This window comes from Malania oleifera, chromosome 13, assembly GCF_029873635.1.
Source record: "Malania oleifera isolate guangnan ecotype guangnan chromosome 13, ASM2987363v1, whole genome shotgun sequence".
Lineage (NCBI taxonomy): Eukaryota > Viridiplantae > Streptophyta > Magnoliopsida > Santalales > Ximeniaceae > Malania > Malania oleifera.
In genome coordinates this window covers 26,268,081-26,287,307 of record NC_080429.1, presented here as the reverse complement: position 1 = coordinate 26,287,307, position 19,227 = coordinate 26,268,081, and positions in this window count along the sequence as shown.

Below are 19,227 nucleotides of genomic sequence, written 5' to 3'. Positions count from 1 at the left end.
ATTATTGTATGGAAAAAAAAATGGTAGGAAAATTGGGTCGTTACAATTTGGTGTCAGAACCTAGGTTGCTAGGTTCTATAGAGTTCAGTGGAATACAATACCAGAGTATAGGAATGGATCTTGATGAGAGTAGGAGATGGGTAGACTAGGATATGAGTCAGTCATTGTTAGAAGATAAGATTAAAATTTAGGGTTCTATCTTACAATTTGGAGGAAGGAAATTCTTTGGTGGTTTTTGTAACACCCCGAACTCGAAACTAGGGTCCGAAGTGTTATACAAAATATATCTCCTGTTTTTGATATCATAATCTCAATCACGCAGCGGAAATAATAACAAGTCCTCAAAAATATACCAGAGCTTCTACATCTATATACATCTCAAAACATAATCCAACATCCAGTATTCACAAACATCCATAAACATCTCTGAAAACATAAATATATTACAACCCCAAAATTATAATCATAGTTTATACCCTCTATTTCAAAATGCTACAACAGCCCCAAGCTCTCTAAGCTCGATCCCGCAAAGGCCCTGAAAAGATGAAATTCAACTATCAGGAGAAACACATCTTAGTAAGGAAGGAAATACATTAAAACAGTGTGTGACCAACATGAGATTTGTGTACAATATACATATATATTCATTATTTTCAAATGAAACCATAATAATAAAACCATTCTCTGCTCCTAATCAAACACATGTAAAGTATTTTACTAACGAAAGTTTCCAAGGATTGGGGTGATTACCCACCCATACAAGTAGCACCGCTCTACTCTGATACTTTAAGCAACCTACGGTCACATCTGAAGCATAACAGGGCACTTACCTTACTCAATAATCCCTCAGGTGATTAGTTTATCTCGTACTCACATATTCAAACAAAGGTTTACTGGCAGAAGTTCATGAGAATAGGAAAGATTACCTGCTTATACAAGTAGCTTCCCTCTGCCCTAATACGTTATGCAGCCCACAACTACATCTGATACCTATCAGGGCACTCGCCTTTCTCAGCAAGCCCTCGGGCGAAGAGTATACCCCGCCTCAAATACATGTAATAATACAATATATAATACATTTCTTTCTTTACTCTGTATCTGTTATCTCTGTATCGTTCATTACATTCATATTCTTATTCCATATTCTTATAATCTGTTTCCATATCATTCTTGTCCATATCATTTCCATTTTCCAATTTCCATATATTTTGTTCTCAAATATGCCATTTCTCATATTATCCATGGTTAAAATAATAATTATGCGTTTAGAATTCTCTATACTAATTATATCATAGTCATGCTTCCGCCCCATAATGGGTTATGCGACCTGAAGGCTGGGTTTAACTCTAGTCAGTCCACCCGAGCTAAATCAACCCCATTCTACTGTCTGTAGGTCTGATTGGCTGGTCCCACACTGGTCTAGACTCCAGGGGGACACTAACCTTCCCAAAACAATTGAACATCCCATCTCCACACTTTATCTAAGACGTGCGGGTGCACTAGCTCCACCAAATATATCTGCAATAGTACTGTGCCCATTTTCCAGTTTACTAGTTTCCAGTTTACGAGAGTTCTCAAACCATACATTGTCATTTAACAATTCCAAACACATGTAGAATAAACAATATCACATTTTTATTCTCAATACATTTCCAGTATTTCCTGCATCTCATACATATATCATAGTTCAATACCAAAATTTCATTTTACCTATGCCACACAATTTATCAACATAATTTATACATTTACCGTAAAATAAGCCAACCCACATTCTTCGTTAATATACTGAAAATATACCTTTAATTTCTTACACAATTATCCTGAAAATTTGCCATTTTATCCTTCCTTTTTCGCAAATAATAACTAACAACATAGTCCTAGGCTCAAAAATTTACATTTTAAATGGTTGACTTTTCAGAACTCACATAAAAATCATATACATATATACATAAAATTTCCATTTTTACCGGTTAATTTCACAAAATTCCCGTTTTAATATATTCCACTTACCTAATTTCTTGAACTACTCCGACAAGAACCCCAAAATGATGCTTGTGGCGCTCACTCGAACCCTGGATAAAAAACCCTAGTTTAATCAAATAAATCCCAAATAACCTACTATTTCAGCATCTCCTCAACCCACAAATCTCAAATAAACCTTTAAAACCCCCAAAACTAGGAATCCTAACCCTCACCTCAACTTTGGAGGGTTTCTCGAAAAGCCCTGTTTAGAAATCTATTTCTAGCTAGATGTGTAGAGAACCTCCCCTAGAACACCATAGCAATTTTCGTTTATCGATTCGGGCTGAATCCGGGCGAAATTTAAAGAGAGAAGGCAAAGGAAACCATCCTAGGGAGATAAAACTGAAGGAAAATGAGTTTCTTCATGAAGAAGCAACTTTGGATCCTTTTATATACGATGTTACCACGTGGCTTTGTTGATAAGAAGACAGGATTCATCGACGAGTCACAAAAATGAATTTGTTGACGAGAGGGTGCGTTCGTCGATGAAACTTGAAATTTGAAAATTTCTCACTCAGGATCTCTTCGTCGACAAGGGACTGAACTTTGTCGGCAATCTCTAAAAGAACACTCGTCGACGAAGACAGGAGATTCGTCGACAAGGTTTGCTATTCTCCTTTCAAAATTCCCTCTTTTCCCTTATTCTTTATTTGTCTATTCCATTTATTATCTTCCTAATTATTTAATTATTATAATTTTTTGGGTCTCAACATTCTCCCCTCCTCAAAATTTCGCTAATCATTCATTTTCACATTTCAACAATTGTTAACTCATTATATCCCATACAACTCAGTAACATAACCAAATAAACTTTTACAGCATCTATAATTAAGTAACATCATCATTATCTTAAAAATAAATTCATATTTTCCCCCCTTGGCTTTATCTACCTCGTCCACGACCATCGTGTAGACACGTGCTAGTCCACCACCACCTCGGGGTACTTGCTGACTTCCCTGAATTTGACTAGGTGCAGGTGCAACAAGCAGTAATTCCTAACAGTTCCTCTTGATGTGCCCCGATTTACCACACCTATAATAATTAGGAGTCCCGGTCTAGCATTCACCCCTATGCCTCATATTACATTTCTGATATACAGAGTAAGACAGATCATCCTGGTAACCAGAATAACCCCGATTTTCTGTCTCCTACCTCAAGCCCACAATATTCTTCTCTCTCTTCCACGATCCCTGACTACCCTCAGCTTAAAAACTAGAAGGTGCAAGCCTCATCTTCTGCTCTGTTGGCTCTGTACCTCCCTGGGTGCTCTTTTCCAGCACCGAAGCCTTATCCACCAAGTCAGAGAAGTTTTGAACCTGGAACCCTACTATAAGCTCATAAAATCTTCATCTAAGGCCTTTTTCAAACTTCCTGACCCTCCTCACCTCGTTCAGGAACAGGAATGGAGAAAAATGCGACAATTCAACGAACTTAGCCATATATTCCCTCATAGTCATATTCCCCTATGTCAGGTTAGTGAATTCCTTAATATTTTCTTCTCTGATAGATAAAGGAAAATACCTATCAAAGAATAGCTCCTTGAATCGATCCCACGTTAGTGCCATCTTCACTAACCTTCGTTCCTCTAGTAGCTTCATAGAAAGCCACCAACGTTTCGCATCCCCTGCCATTTTAAATGCAGCATAACAAACCTTCTGCTCGTCTATGCAACCAAGTACTTCTAGTATCTCCTCTATCTGCTGAACCCAATTTTTTGCGGTCACTGGATCAGGTCCTCCCTCAAACATAGGAGGGTTCAATCTTATAAAATCCTTGATGCAACGGCCCTGATCTACCACTGGATAGTTCTACCCTCTAATATCCTTCCTTATTTTTGCCCTAACCTGTTGAGCTATATCCCTTAGCATCGTGGAGGTATCAATTTCCTCTTCACTAGAAGTCTCTGAATCATCTCTTCCTTCAACCCCTACATCCTCATCCTTAGGATCCATCCTAAAAATAGAACAGAAAAGGGATAAGAATTACATTATCATAATCCTATCAACACAATCATTAATCGAAATTCCAATATACATTCAACTTTTCAATTTAAAATCAGTCTCATAGCTCAGAAATGAAATCATCTAAGGTTTACCATGACTTTTCTGATGTCGTCAACTGCTTCAGAAAAATCATAGGAAATCATCGACGTATTTCAGGCTCTAGGCTAAAAGAAAAAATCCTATACTCCTTAACACTTAACCTACCCACTTTCTATCTTCCTTATCACCTATTCCTATACTTTGTTATTAATTATTCCTTAAGTCTGCAGAATCTTAAAACCTAATGCTCTAATACCAAAATGTAACACCCCAAACCCGAAACTAGGGTCTGGAGTGTTATACAAAATATATCTCCTATTTCTGATATCATAATCTCAATCACGCAGTGGAAATAATAACCAGTCCTCAAAAATATACCAGAGTTTATATATCTATATACTTCTCAAAACATAATCCAACATCCAGTACTCACAAACATCCACAAACATCTCTAAAAACATAAATATATTACAACCCCCAAATTATAATCATAGTTTATACCCTCTATTTCAAAATGCTATAATAGCTCTGAGCTCTCTAAGCTCGATCCCGCGAAGGCCCTGAAAAGATGAAATTCAACTATCGGGTGAGACACATCTTGGTAAGGAAGGAAATATTAAAGCAGTGTGTGGCCAACATGAGATTTGTGTACAATATACATATATATATATATATATATATATATATATATATTCATTATTTTCAAATGAAACCATAATAATAAAACCATTCTCTGCTCCTAATCAAACACATGCACAACATTTTACCAACTAGAGTTTCCAAGGATTGGGGTGATTACTCGCACATACAATTGTCAATTTGATGAATCAGTTTTCCTGTCATTAGGAGAAGGAAAAGGTAAAGGATTAAAAACATAAGAAATTTGTTGGAACACACCAACTTTGTATAATCTTGATACATGCACAAATCAATGTGAACTTGAAATTCAAATAATAATTCATTTGCAGAATGCTGCAAATCAATTGTCAGATGTTTTTACAGACACCAAAAGGGTAACTTAATCACAAGTTCTGACTACAAATATTCCTTCTAGATTGATTGTTCCTAAAGAACACCCAATGGGAATAGCAGCTAATGAATCTAAAGTGCGCCAGAAGTGTTGTAACAACCTGCTTAACTTATCATATAATTAAACACATTTCACATAGTCAACCCGAACTCATGGGTAATGGGGACACACACTTGTCATACATAGTGGAAACCTAAGTACCAATAAATATAAATTACGTTCATCAAACCACAAAATGCATAATACTAGAGTTATCTACAGTCCACCAAATACCGTATTTATATACAATTCCCAAAACATCAAAAATACACCTAGGATCTCATAACAAAAATCCCCCGATCCTAGTCCAAAACATACCCTCCTAACAAGGTAACAACTACTGCTTCAGCGGTGACCTCGGTATGCTGATCTATCTAGGTTTCCTGAAAATTTATTTAAGCTGGGGGTGAGACACCTCTCAGTAAGGGAAAATAAACTAAATACAGTTGTGTGGCTACATGAATATTTAATGCCATAGTAGATATACAATACATTTCACGTGCTAGGAAATGCTGAACATCACATGATTGTGTAAGCATATAATTTCATAACTCAAATAAATCATACTATTCATGAATTGTCTGATATAACTAATAATACTGTAATTTACCTACGATGTATAGCTAGCTGGTGTCATGTATTACCCCCATGATGGGTTGTGCGGCTCGAAGGCAGGACCCGACAATGGCTGACCGACCACTACCGAGTCAAAAATGTTTGTAAGCACGATGGGCCCTCCACACCTTGGTCTGGACTGTCAGGTGGATGCCTACAACTCTATACTAAAAGTCACATCGACTATCCATCTCCCACTCCCTCTACTTGAAGGGGCAGTTAACACAAGTCAGAACTGTAATAATCTGATCTGTATAGCTATGGTATCGTGCTCCTGAAACTGAACTAAACTATCATCCGGGTTTTGATAACATAGAATACATGATAATATACTGTTTAACATAAATAGATTGATTGCATTTTCTGTAATAACATAAATACATGCGACCTTGCGCCGTTTACTTTCATATCTGCGGCTTTATGCCGAAATCATTCATAAATACGGTCTTGCGACGACTATCAATCACGGTCTTGCGCCGAACATTTCATACACATTGATATAAATAAATAATTTATTCATCATGTATTCTAAAATCATAATGTACTGTATTATTCCATAATTTATGAATCACTGAAAACACTTTATCTGTAAAAATTTCATTAACATAATATATAATTTGCATAAAATAATATTCATGCCACACAATGCTGAATAAAACCACGCATTCTATTCTAAAATCATAATTTTTGGCATTTTATACTAAAAACATATATTCTAGTGTAGCAGTAGTATTTTTTCAAATTTGCATTTTCTCAGTAATAATCATATATAATACATGATTTCTAAACATAAACCTACTGATAATTTCATAATAGTTTTCATGGAAAAATTACTATTTTGGTTTATTCCCTTACCTGATGTCTAGAAAGAACCCCCCTATAATATACTGGTCCTGCACCCGCAGGGTTCAATACCCTGAAATCAACATCTCTTAGAACTAAATTTCAGTATTTCTTTGTATACAACATTTCCTATAACTATGGAAAGACCAAATTCCGAATAAAAAACCTTACCTTGAATTTGGTATGAATTTCAAGGTAGCCCCACCAACGATCCATTCCAGTAGATTTGCAGAGAACTTTCCTAGGAGTGTCGTGGTGGCTTCAGATCGTCGAACTGGTGAGAATCCAGACTGAAATCTTAGAGAGAATGGAGGAGGGACGAATTGAGGAGAGAAAGAAGAATTTTTGTAGGATTTTCGACCAAAAAATAAGGGTTAGGCCTATTTATAAACTGACCTTCATCGACAAGTCACGTCACTTCGTCGACAAGGTCAAGAAGAAAATTCGTCGACAAATGCTTACTCCTCATCGACGAAATTCAGAACTGCGATAAATCCCTTCGGTATCTTCTCGTCGACGAGATGCGTCCATGTCAACGAGCCCCTTATGTGTTCTCCTCGACGAATCCCCTGTGTTCGTCGACGAGATCATGTTTACTTTTCTTTCCTCTTTCTGTTATTAAATTACAATAATTATTCAAATTTCTACATTCTCCCCTCCTTATAAAATTTTGTCTACGAAATTTACTATCTATATAACTCATCACCCCTTAAAGGTAAACGGTCTACTTTTATTACTTACCCTAACTTATGGTGGAGGAATACTGTGGTTACGTTCCAAGTTCTAAGAGATTACATATATAAAATAAAATTCTCTTGAAACCAAAAGACTACTTACTAACCTAATTATTACATGTACCTGCAAAAGAAATATCGCATAATTACTTACACTTCCCTGGTTGTAACTAAACTTCTTGGAACAATTGTGGGTATTTCTATCTGATCTGTTTCTCGAGCTCCCAAGAAGCCTCTTATATTGCATGATTTCTCCATAGAACCTTTACCAGAGGAATCTTCTTATTACGTAATTCATGTTCTCTCCTATCCAGGATCTATACTAGTACCTCCTCATAAACTAGTGAATCATTGAGCTCTAATGCACCATAACTGATTACATGAGAAGGGTCTGGGACGTATTTTCTAAACATGGAAACATGGAATACGTCGTGTATCCTGGATAACATAGGTGGTAAAGCTAACCTATAGGCAACCAGCCCCACTTTCTCTAGAATCTCAAACGGACCGATAAACCTAGGGCTAAGTTTACCTTTCTTCTCAAACCTCGTAACCCCTTTTAACAGAGCTATCTTTAAAACAAATACATGGTCATCAATATCAAATTCCAATTTCCTGTGGTGATTATCAGCATAACTTTTTTGTCAGCTCTGAGCTGCATTGATTCTATCTTTGATAAGCCAAACCATATCGTACGCTTGCTGCACTAGCTCTAGTCCCACAACTCGCCGCTCACCCATCTCATCCCAATATAAAGGAGAATGGCATCTCCTACCGTACAAAGCCTCAAACGGTGTCATACCAATGTTGGCCTGATAATTGTTATTATACACAAACGCTACCAATGGCATGAACTGAGTCCAACTATCCCCCAAAGTCTAGCATGCATGCTTGAAGCATATCTTCTAATCTATGTATCATCCTTTCAGTCTGCCTGTCTGACTAGGGATGGAATGTCGTGCTAAAAGATAACAGAGACCCTAAAGCTTCCTGTAAGCTCCTCCAAAAATGCGACGTGAAATGTGGGTCTCGATCTGACACTATAGATATTGGCACTCTGTGAGAACGGACTATCTCCTAAATGTAGATCTCTGCTAGTCGGTTAAGGGAATAACTTATCTTGATACGAAGGAAATGGGTAGTCTTAGTCAACTGGTCTACAATCACCCAAATAGCATTATGACCATGCAACGCCGACAGCAGCCCTGAAACAAAATCCATGGATATATGATCTCACTTCCATTCTGAGATAAATAGCGGCTGCAACTGACCTGCTGGCCTCTAGTGCTCAGCTTTTACCTGCTGGCACATCAAACACTGTGCTACATACTCGGCAATCTCCTTCTTTCTACCACTCCACCAATCAAACTCTAGTAGATCCCTGTACATTTTCGTACTGCTAGAATGAACTGTGTACAAAGATCTATAAGCCTCCTTTAAGATGGTCTTCTTGATGTCAGAATCATAAGGAACACATAATCTGGAACGGAATCGTAAAGCTCTATTATCCAACAAACAGAATTCCTCCCCCTGACCATTCTGCACTCTAACTAATACCTCTGCTAATTCTGGGTATTCCTTCTGAGCAGCTTTAATCCTTTCCTGTAGAGTAGGTTGTACCACTAAACTGGCAATATGTACTTGAGGATCACTTTCAACCAATTTTATGTCAAGTCTCTCCAAATCCATCATGATTGGATATTGGATCTCCATAACTGCCAACGCTGATCCCACAGATTCTCTGCTCAATGCATCAGCTACCACGTTTGCTTTTCTTGGGTGATAACTGATGGTACAATCAAAATCTTTAACCACCTTCTCTGTCTCATATTCAATTCCTTTTGAGTGAAGAAATACTTTAAACTCTTATGGTCGAAGAAAATTTCACATCCCTCGACATACAGATAATGCTTCCAAATTTTCAATGCATGTACCACTGCAGCTAATTTAAGATCATGGGTAGGGTAGTTCTTTTCATATTCTTTCAACTGCCTGGAAGTATACGCTACCACTCTACCATGCTGCATCAGTACACAACCAAGCCCCTTCAAGGACGCATCATTGTAGACAGTATAATCATCACCGCCTGACGGGATGATCAACACTAGTGCCGTGACAAGTCTCTATTTCAATTCTTAAGAACTCTGCTCACAATTGTCGTCCCATTCAAATCTAACGTTCTTCCTAGTCAGTCGTGTCAGAAGCCTTGAAAATTCAGAAAATCTCTCAACAAAATGATGGTAATAACCAGCTAATCCCAAGAAAGGTCTAGCCTAATTCACTACCACATCAATCTTTCTAGGATCCACATAAATTCTATCCCTTGAAATAACGTGCCCCCAAAACACAACTTTCTCAAGCCAGAACTCACATTTACTGAACTTGGCATACAACTTCCTTTCCTTGAGCATTTGTAAAACTTGCCTCAAATATATCTCATGCTCCTTATAGCTCCTCGAATGGACCAGTACATCATCAATAAAAAAAACAACAAACTGGTTTAAATATGGATGGAAGATTCTATTCATCAAATCCATAAATATTGTAAGAGCATTCATCATACCAAATGGCATAACAAGAAACTCATAATGCCCATACCTGGTCCTGAAGGCTGTCTTCGATACATCTTCTGTCTTTACCTTTACTTGATGGTAGTCTGTTCTGAGATCAATCTTAGAATACACTTGTGACGACCTGCTTATTTTTCCACATTTTTTTTAATAATATAATATATCAATATCACAAATCTCAGCAGATCATAACCCACCTGGACCCGTGGGTACTAGGGATATATCAGATCATATAGCAGAAGCCTAAGCAGTAGGAAACATACAATCATATAAATCTCATCATACCATACATCACAATATCAGAGTCACTACAATCACTGTATATATATATACAACACTCAACCCAAAAATATGTCTTAGGGCCATTTCCACAAAATACATCCGACCTTATCAAAATACTTACCCTTCTGGAAGGGCAGATCTACCATACTAGATCAACGGGGCTTTACCCGCTCTCCTATCAGGGGCTCCTGAAATATTTATAAAATTTTGGGGTGAGACACCTCTCAGTAAGGGAAATAAACTAATATTAGTGTGTGGCAACATGTGTATTCTGTGTTATACATATACCATACATAACATATTTAGTAATTGTTTTGTCAAATCTAGAAAAACATATATATCATCAAAACATGGCAGAACATACTGCATTTTCATAAACATATCTCATCTCATATAATAATAATACAAAAACATTTCTGGCAGGTTACCTGATTGTTGTCATGTATTACCCCCACATGACTGGGTTGTGTGGCCCAAAGGCGGGACCTGACAATGGTTGGCCGACCACTGCCAAGTCAAAAGTACAGTCTGTAAGTCTGATGGGTCTACTTGACCTGGTCCGTACACCAGGGGTGCTCACACACTTCTTAAAAATCACATAGACCATCCAATCTCACACCACTCCATACAACTGCGTTAACACAAATATCATGATCACGAAGACCATGGACACATAGCAACGGTACCGTGCAAGTGCTAGCCTAGACCAAGCCAACCAGGTTCTGATACCATATAACATATACTGAAACTGTGATACATGAATATTTCATATCATTAATTATCAAATCAATCATTTCATTTTGCATATATACATATATCATGAAAATCATCAGCCCGTACACCGGTATTTCACATTTTACCATAACTCGACCCGTACGCCGACAAATCATAGTCGTACGCTAGAAAATCACATTCATAGCACTCCCGGTACGCCGGTAAAATATATTCATAGCTCAGCCCGTACGCTGGCAAATCATACACATATCACGGCCTGTACGTCGGCAAAACATATATAAAAATCTCAGCCCATACTCCAGTTTTCCATTATAAAAATCCGTATCATAATCATATTTCCAGAAAACAGTATTTCATAACAATTTTTACTCATGCCACACTGAACAGATTTTACGTATATTCAACATACCATCATTTTCAACAGTGTTTTCTCAAATATAAATCATATATATGGACATATTTACTTTCCTGGAAGCAAATGCTATATATATACATTTTCTTAAAAAGAACTAGCTTAGTTTATACCTTTACCTGATTCTTGAAAAGCCCCTAAGAAAATTTGTCCCGCACCCTCAGGGTTTCCCATTCAACACCCTGGAAATGAAAACTTTCAGTACTAAACTTTAGTATTTCTACGCGTATATCACTTTCTACAACTGTCAAATAACCGAATACTGCGTAGAAAGCCTTACCCTAGATTTGGGATGGTTTCCACCTCAACCCCACTGATGATTTGCTCTAGCAGACTTGCAAAGAACTTTCCCAAGAGTGTCGTAGCAGCTTCAGATCATCGAACCGGCGGGAAATCTGGCCCGAAATCGAAGAGAGAAGGTGGAGAAACCGTAGGGTAAGAGAGAGAGAACTTCTGTGCAAGAAATTTTGCCAAAAAAAATGAATTTGAGGCCTATTTAAACTGTGGCCTTCATCGACGAGCCACGTCACTCGTCAACGAGGTCAATACAAAATTCATTGATGAACTCTCCCCTTCATCGACGAAATTTAGAAACCCCAAAATCATCCCCTCGGTATATCCTTGTCAACGAGCCATGTCACTCGTCGACGAGTTCTGTAGAAAATTCATCGATGAACTCCAACCCTCGTTGATGAGTCCCCTGTATTCATCAACGAGGAGCTGAAAAATTCCTCGGAATTTATCCTTTCCAAAATGTAATGTCGTTGATGAACGTCGACTGCCTCCTTCTATTTTCGGTTTCCATTTCCCTTTATTTTATTATTTAAATATCATTATTCTTCGGGTCGTTACAACACTTGTATACCTTGGAGCTGATAAAATAAATCATCTATACTGGGTAGAGATACTTGTTCTTGATTGTCACTTTGTTAATTTCCCTATAATCTATACACATCCTCATAGACCTGTCTTTCTTCTTCACAAATAATACTGGAGCTCCCCACGGAGATACACGAGGTCGTATAAAACCCTTATCAAGCAAATCCTGCAACTTATTCTTTAATTCTGCCAACTCTGCTGGCGCCATTCAGTAAGGTGCTTTAGAGATCGACGCTATACTTGGAAGTAGATCAATAGGAAAATCTACCACATGATCAGGTGGCAGACCTGGTAATTCATCTAGAAACACATCTGTAAATTCTTTTACCACTAGTGTACTAGTGAGTTTCAATTCATTCCTCGATCTTTCCTTCACAAAGACCACAAATCCCTGACAACCACTCAAGAGTAGTCTCCTCATTTGAACAGCTGAAACCATCTAAGGTAGAGATTGCACTCATAATCCTATAAATCTGAATTCTGGTCTTCCTAGGGGTCTAAATATCACTTCTCTCGAATGACAATCTATACTAGTAAAATTAGCTACTAGCCAATCCATGTTGAATATGACATCAAACCCATGTATGTCTAGCACTATCAAATCAGCAGATAAAATTCTCCCCTAAATATCAACTGGACATCCACGAAGCACCCTACTACACCTCACTTCTGACCCGGTCGGTGTAGTCACCAATAGTTTGATGTCTAATAATTGTGTGTCTGCCCCACATAATTTAATACACCCCATAGACACAAACGAGTGTGTGACCCCTGAGTCAAACAATGCAATAACTTTAAATAAAAACATATTAACCATACCTGTCACCACATCACCAGCCGTCTCAGCATCACCCGGCGTCAAAGCAAAAATCTTGGCTGGAGCCATATTCCTCTACTGGCCTCCATATGGCACCAAATAATCTCCTCGAGCAGGTCTAGGATCAAAAGCAGCACCAATTTGAGCCTGACAATCTCTTATCACATGCCCTGGGTCCCCACACTGGTAGCAAATACCTCACGCACGACACTCCCCCGGGTGCCTCTTCCCACAAGTCGGGTAAGCTGGAGGTAGCTGCATACTCTGAAAACCACGATTCTCTGTCTCCTGCCTCTGGTCTCTGTAGTAGCCACCTTTCTTCCATGAACCACAACTAGACCCCTGTTGGGAACCAGATGGCGTGGATCTCTTCCTCTGTCTCTACTCCTCCACCTCCAACCGCTCTCCAATTTCTGCTACAGTGGCCCTATCTACCAACTCAGTAAAATCCTGCAAGTTTAGTACCGACACCTGCTTATACATATCTCTCCTCAGGCCACTTTCAAATTGTCGTACCTTTTTCATCTCATCCGGAATAATGTACGGGGTGAAGCGAGATAATTCAATAAACCTCACCGCATACTGCTACACCGTTTGCTGTCCCTGCTTCAAATTCAGGAACTCCTCAATCTTAACTTCCCTGGATAAGGCTGGAAAATACCTGTCGAAAAATATCTCCTTAAATCACTCCCATGACATCTCCATAGGCACTGTTCTCTATTGTTCTAGGAGTTTCTTTGACGTCCACCATCTCTTGGCCTCTCTAGTCAGTTTATATGTAGCGAACAACACCCTCTACTCCTCAGTACACTGTAGCACTGCAAACACTTTCTCAATCTACTACACCTAGTTTTCTATGACTACAGGATCAATTCCTCCTGAGAAAGTCGAAGGATTCATCTTAATGAACTTATCAATCGAGCTATCATGGCCTGCCAACAGGCCACCCTATTCTCTAGAGCTCCTAACAATTTCAACCACGACTTGTTGTGCCACGCTACTTAGTACTGCATTTGAATCACCACCTGTAGCGCTTGAGGGTCCAGCACCCTCATTTCCACTAGCATGGGCGCTACTGCCTCCAGGGTCCATCTTGAAAAGACAATAAATTTAATTTAGGACCCTATCTCCATAACATATCACCTAACTAGTATAATATATCCTTAATTAATTCATCACTCCTGATCTTAATTCAAGGTTCAATCCTGCAAACTAGATACCCAACCCAATGATAGTTTAACATGGCTTTCCTGAAATCGTCACCCTAGGAAAATCACACAAACCGTCACGGAAGTCTTACATCTAGACTACAAAACTAGACCTCAAATTCCTTTATCCTATACTTTGGTATTATTAATGTTGCACTCTAAAATCTACAGAACCTAGCATCCTAGGCTCTAATACCAAATTGTAACAACTTGCTTAACTTATCATATAATTAAACACATATCACAAAGTCAACCCAAACCCGTGGGTAACGGGACACACACATGTCATACACAGCGAAAACCTAAGTAGCAGTAAATATAAATTACATTCAACAAACCACAAAATGCATAATACCAGAGTTATCTACAATCCACCAAATACCGTATTTATATACAATTTCCAAAACTTCAAAAATACACCTAGGATCTCATAACAAAAATCCCAAGATCCTAGCCCAAAACTTACCTTCCTAATGGGGTAACAACTACTGCTTCAGCGGCGATATCGGTCCGTCAATCTATCTGGGTTTCCTGAAAATTTATTTAAGTTGTGGGTAAGACACCTCTCAGTAAGGGAAAATAAACTAAATACAGTTGTGTGGTAACATGAATATTTAATGTCATAGTAGATATACAGTACATTTCACATGCTAGAAAATATTGAACATCACATGATTGTGTCAACATATAATTTCATAACTCTAATAAATCTTACTGTTCATAAATTTTCTGCTATAACTAATAATATAGTAATTTACTCAGGATGTATAGCTAGCTGATGTCATGTATTACCCCCATGACGAGTTGTGCGGCCCGAATGTGGGACCCGACAATGGCTGGCCAACCACTGCCGAGTCAAAAATGTCTATAAGTATGATGGGCCCGCCACCCTGGTCCGGACTTCCAAGTGGACATCTACAACTCTACACTAAAAGTCACATCGACTATCCATCTTCCACCCCCTCTACTTGCTGGGGCGGCTAGCACAAGTCTGAACTGTAATAATCTAATTTGTATAGCTACGGTACCGTGCTCCTGAAACTGAACTGAACTATCATTCGGGTTCTGATAACATATAATACATGATAATATATTTTTTAACGTAAATAGATTGATAGCATTTTCTATAATAACATAAATACATGCGGCCTTGCGCTGTTTACTTTCATATCTACGGTCTCACGCCAAAATCATTCATAAATACGACCTTACGCTGAAATCATACATAAATACAAGGCCTTGCGCCGGCTATCTATCACGGCATTGCTCCCAACATTTCATACACATTGATTTGAATAAATAATTTATTTATCATGTATTCTAAAATCATAATGTACTACATTATTCCATAATTTATGAAAATCACTTAATATACTTTATTTGTAAAAATTGCCTTAATATAATATATAATTTGCGTAAAATAATATTCATACCACACAATGTTGAATAAAACCATACATTCTATTCTGAAATCATAATTTTTGGCATTTTATACTAAAAACATACATTCCAGTGTAACAGTAGTATTTTTCCAAATTTGCATTTTCTCAGTAATAATCAGATATAATACATGCTTTCTGAACATAAATCTACAAATAATTTCATAATAGTTTTCATGGAAAAATTACTACTTTAATTTATTCCCTTACCTGATTTTTGGAAAGAACCCCTCTATAATATACTGGTCCTGCACCCGCAAGGTTCCCTGTTCAATACTCTAAAATCAACATCTCTCAGAACTAAACTTCAGTATTTTTTTGTAGAAAACATTTCCTATAACTATGGAAAGATCAAATTCCAAATAAAAAGTCTTACCTTGAATTTGGGATGAATTTCAAGGTAGCCCCACCCGACGATCCACTCTAGTAGATTTATAGAGAACTTTCCCAGGAGTGTTGTGGTGGCTTCAAATCGTTGAACCAGCGAGAATCCGACACGAAATCTTAGAGAGAAGGGAGGAGGGATGAATCGGACGCCATAATGGTAAATATCCAACAGGTCTGTTGTGATATGGATAGGATAAATACAAAGCATAGAGGAATAAATACAACTAGGAAATGAATCTCAACCATAAAATAATAAACAGCAAGAAAAATAACAAGATTTACATGGTTCAGTAAAGCCAAAATCCATAGAAGTAATGACACAAAAATTTCACTAAGGAAATCTCAAAGTATACAATACACTTCTCAAATGACCTCTCACACTGTCAATACACGCCCAAAATGACATATATAACAGTCTCTCGGAGGTTTCCCTCCAATTACCCAACCACCCCAACGTTCAAATTCAAAATTCAAAAAACTGCTCGCAGCCCAAGCGCACTCATCGATGACTACATGGGATTCATCGACGATCTAGAGGACACTCGTCGACGAGAATAGGGCATTCATCGACGAGCCCATTTTCTACTCTTAGTATCTTCAGAACTCTGAGATTTTTCTGCTCTCGAGATCTACTCGTCGATGAGAATAGGGCACTCATCAACAAGTCCCTACTGTGCCTTCTTTGTTTATGAAATCCAAAGTATAAAAGCCACATCATAAACAATAATCTCCACCTTGGCGATTATATACCCCTTAGGAGAATCCCAAAAAATATGTTCAACTACTCCACCTTGAACTTGAAATGCTCAGTTGGGTTTGTCTCCCTTTTATCAATTTAAGACATGGAGTAAGTCCAAGTAATGCTTGAACTTTTTAGAAGTAACTAATTTCGTCAAAATATCTGCTGTATTTTCATATGTGTGAACCTTCTCCAACACAAGCTCACCTAAAGCAATCAATTCTTGAACCCTGTGGAACCTCATTTCAATGTGCTTGGTTCTAACATAGTATATCTAATTCTTCACCAAGTAAATGGCACTCTGAGTTTCACAATGCAACACCACTCCATCTTGTTGTAACCTCAGCTCTCTAACTAAATCGGTAAGCCATAAGGCTTCCTTTGCAGCTTCGACAATTGCCATATATTCCGCCTCAGTCGTGGATAATGCTACCAGAGACTGTACCATGGATCTCCAACATACCAGTTCTCCGACAAGGGTAAATACATATCCTGTTGTAGACCTTCTATCATCCATATCTACAGCATAATCAGCGTCTACAAACCGCATAACTAAAGGACAACCACGTTACTTGCCGAACATGATGTCATATCCCAATGTACCCTGTAAGTATCTGAGTATCCATTTGATGGCTTCCCAATGTTGCCATCCTGGATTAGAGAGAAACTTACTTACCATGCTCACCGCATAAGCTAAATCTGCCCTCGTGCACAACATTGCATACATTAAATTCCCAACAACACTAGCATAGGCGACCTTTCACATGTCCCAAATTTCCTCTCCCGTACTTGGGCAACCTGCAGTAGATAACTTAAAATGATTTGCTAAAGGTGTACAAACCGGTCTTGCATCAACCATGCTAAACCTCTCCAGCACCTTCTATATATAACCAGTCTAAGATAGCCATAACCCCCCTGCAGTTTTGTCCTGGTGAATTCCCAAGTATTTTCTTGGTTAAGCCAAGATCCTTCATGTCAAATTCCTTATACATTAGGTCCTTTAACATATTCACCTCAGTTAAATCTTTTACAGCTATCAACATGTCATTGACATACAATAACAAGAAAATAAGATAATCATCCTCAAACTTGTTCACATATACACAAAAGTCATACTCACACCTTTTGTAGACAATCTTAATCATGTAAGAATTAAACAGTTTGTGCCATTGCCTTGGAGATTGTTTCAGCCCATAAAAATATTTCTTCAACCTACAAACTAAATTTTATTTTCTCGGTTCAATGAATTCCTCTGGTTGTACCATGTAGATTTGTACCTCCAAGTCACTATGAAGAAACGTCGTCTTCACATCCATTTGTTTCAAATGAAAATCATAATGGGCTACCAACCCCAATACAATTATGATAGAAGTAAGTTAGACCACTAAATAAAAGATCTCATCATAATCTATCCCCTTCTTCTATGAGTATCCTTTTGCCACCATCTGTAATGACCCGAAGAATAATGGTATTTAAATAATAAAGAGAGTGAAAAATAGAAATAGTAAAGAAGCGGCAGCAGACTTCATTAACGAATGCTTCGTGTTCGTCGATGACGTGGCACTTTGGGCTCGTCAACGAGGGTGCGCTTCATTTACGAGAAGATACCGAGAGGGTGTTAAGGGCAACTCTGAATTTTGTCGACGAAGGGGAGAGTTCGTCGACAAATTGTCTCTTGACCTCGTCGAGGAGAGCCAGTGTATAGAAACCCTCTCCTCTCTCTCTCCTCTTCGTCTCTCCTCCCTTCTCTCTAAGTTTTTGGGCCAAATTTACGTCGATTCGATGATCAGAAGCCACCACAACACTCTTGGGGAAGTTCTCTGCATATCTTCTGGGGTGGATCGTCGGTGGGGTTGGTTTGAAATTCATCCCTGAATCAAGGTAAGGCTATTTATTTAGAATTTGATCTTCCCATAGTTATAGGAAATGTTATTCATAGAGAAATACTGAAGTTTAGTTTTAGGAGTTGTCGTTTTCAGGGTATTGAACGGGGAACCTTGCGGGGGCAGGACCAGCATATTTTAGGGGGTTTCTTTTCAAGTAATCAGATAAGGGAATAAACTAAAGTAGTTATTTTTTCATAAAAATTATTATTAATTGATTAATAGAATTATATTCAGGAAAGCATGTTTTATATTTGAATATTATTAGAAAAATGCATATTTGGGAAAATACTGCTGCTATACAGGAAATATGATTTTAGAATGAAATATATGGTTTTATTCAGCATCGTGTGGCATGAATATTATTTTATAAGAAAAATTATTATGATATGGAAAATTTATTTAATGAAATATGTTTTCAGAAATTATGAAATAATGCAATACATTATGTTTCAAAATACATGATAAATGAATTATTTATTCAAAATAATATGTATGAAATGTTGGATGCAAAGCCGTGATTGATAGTCAACGCAAGGCCGTGTATTATG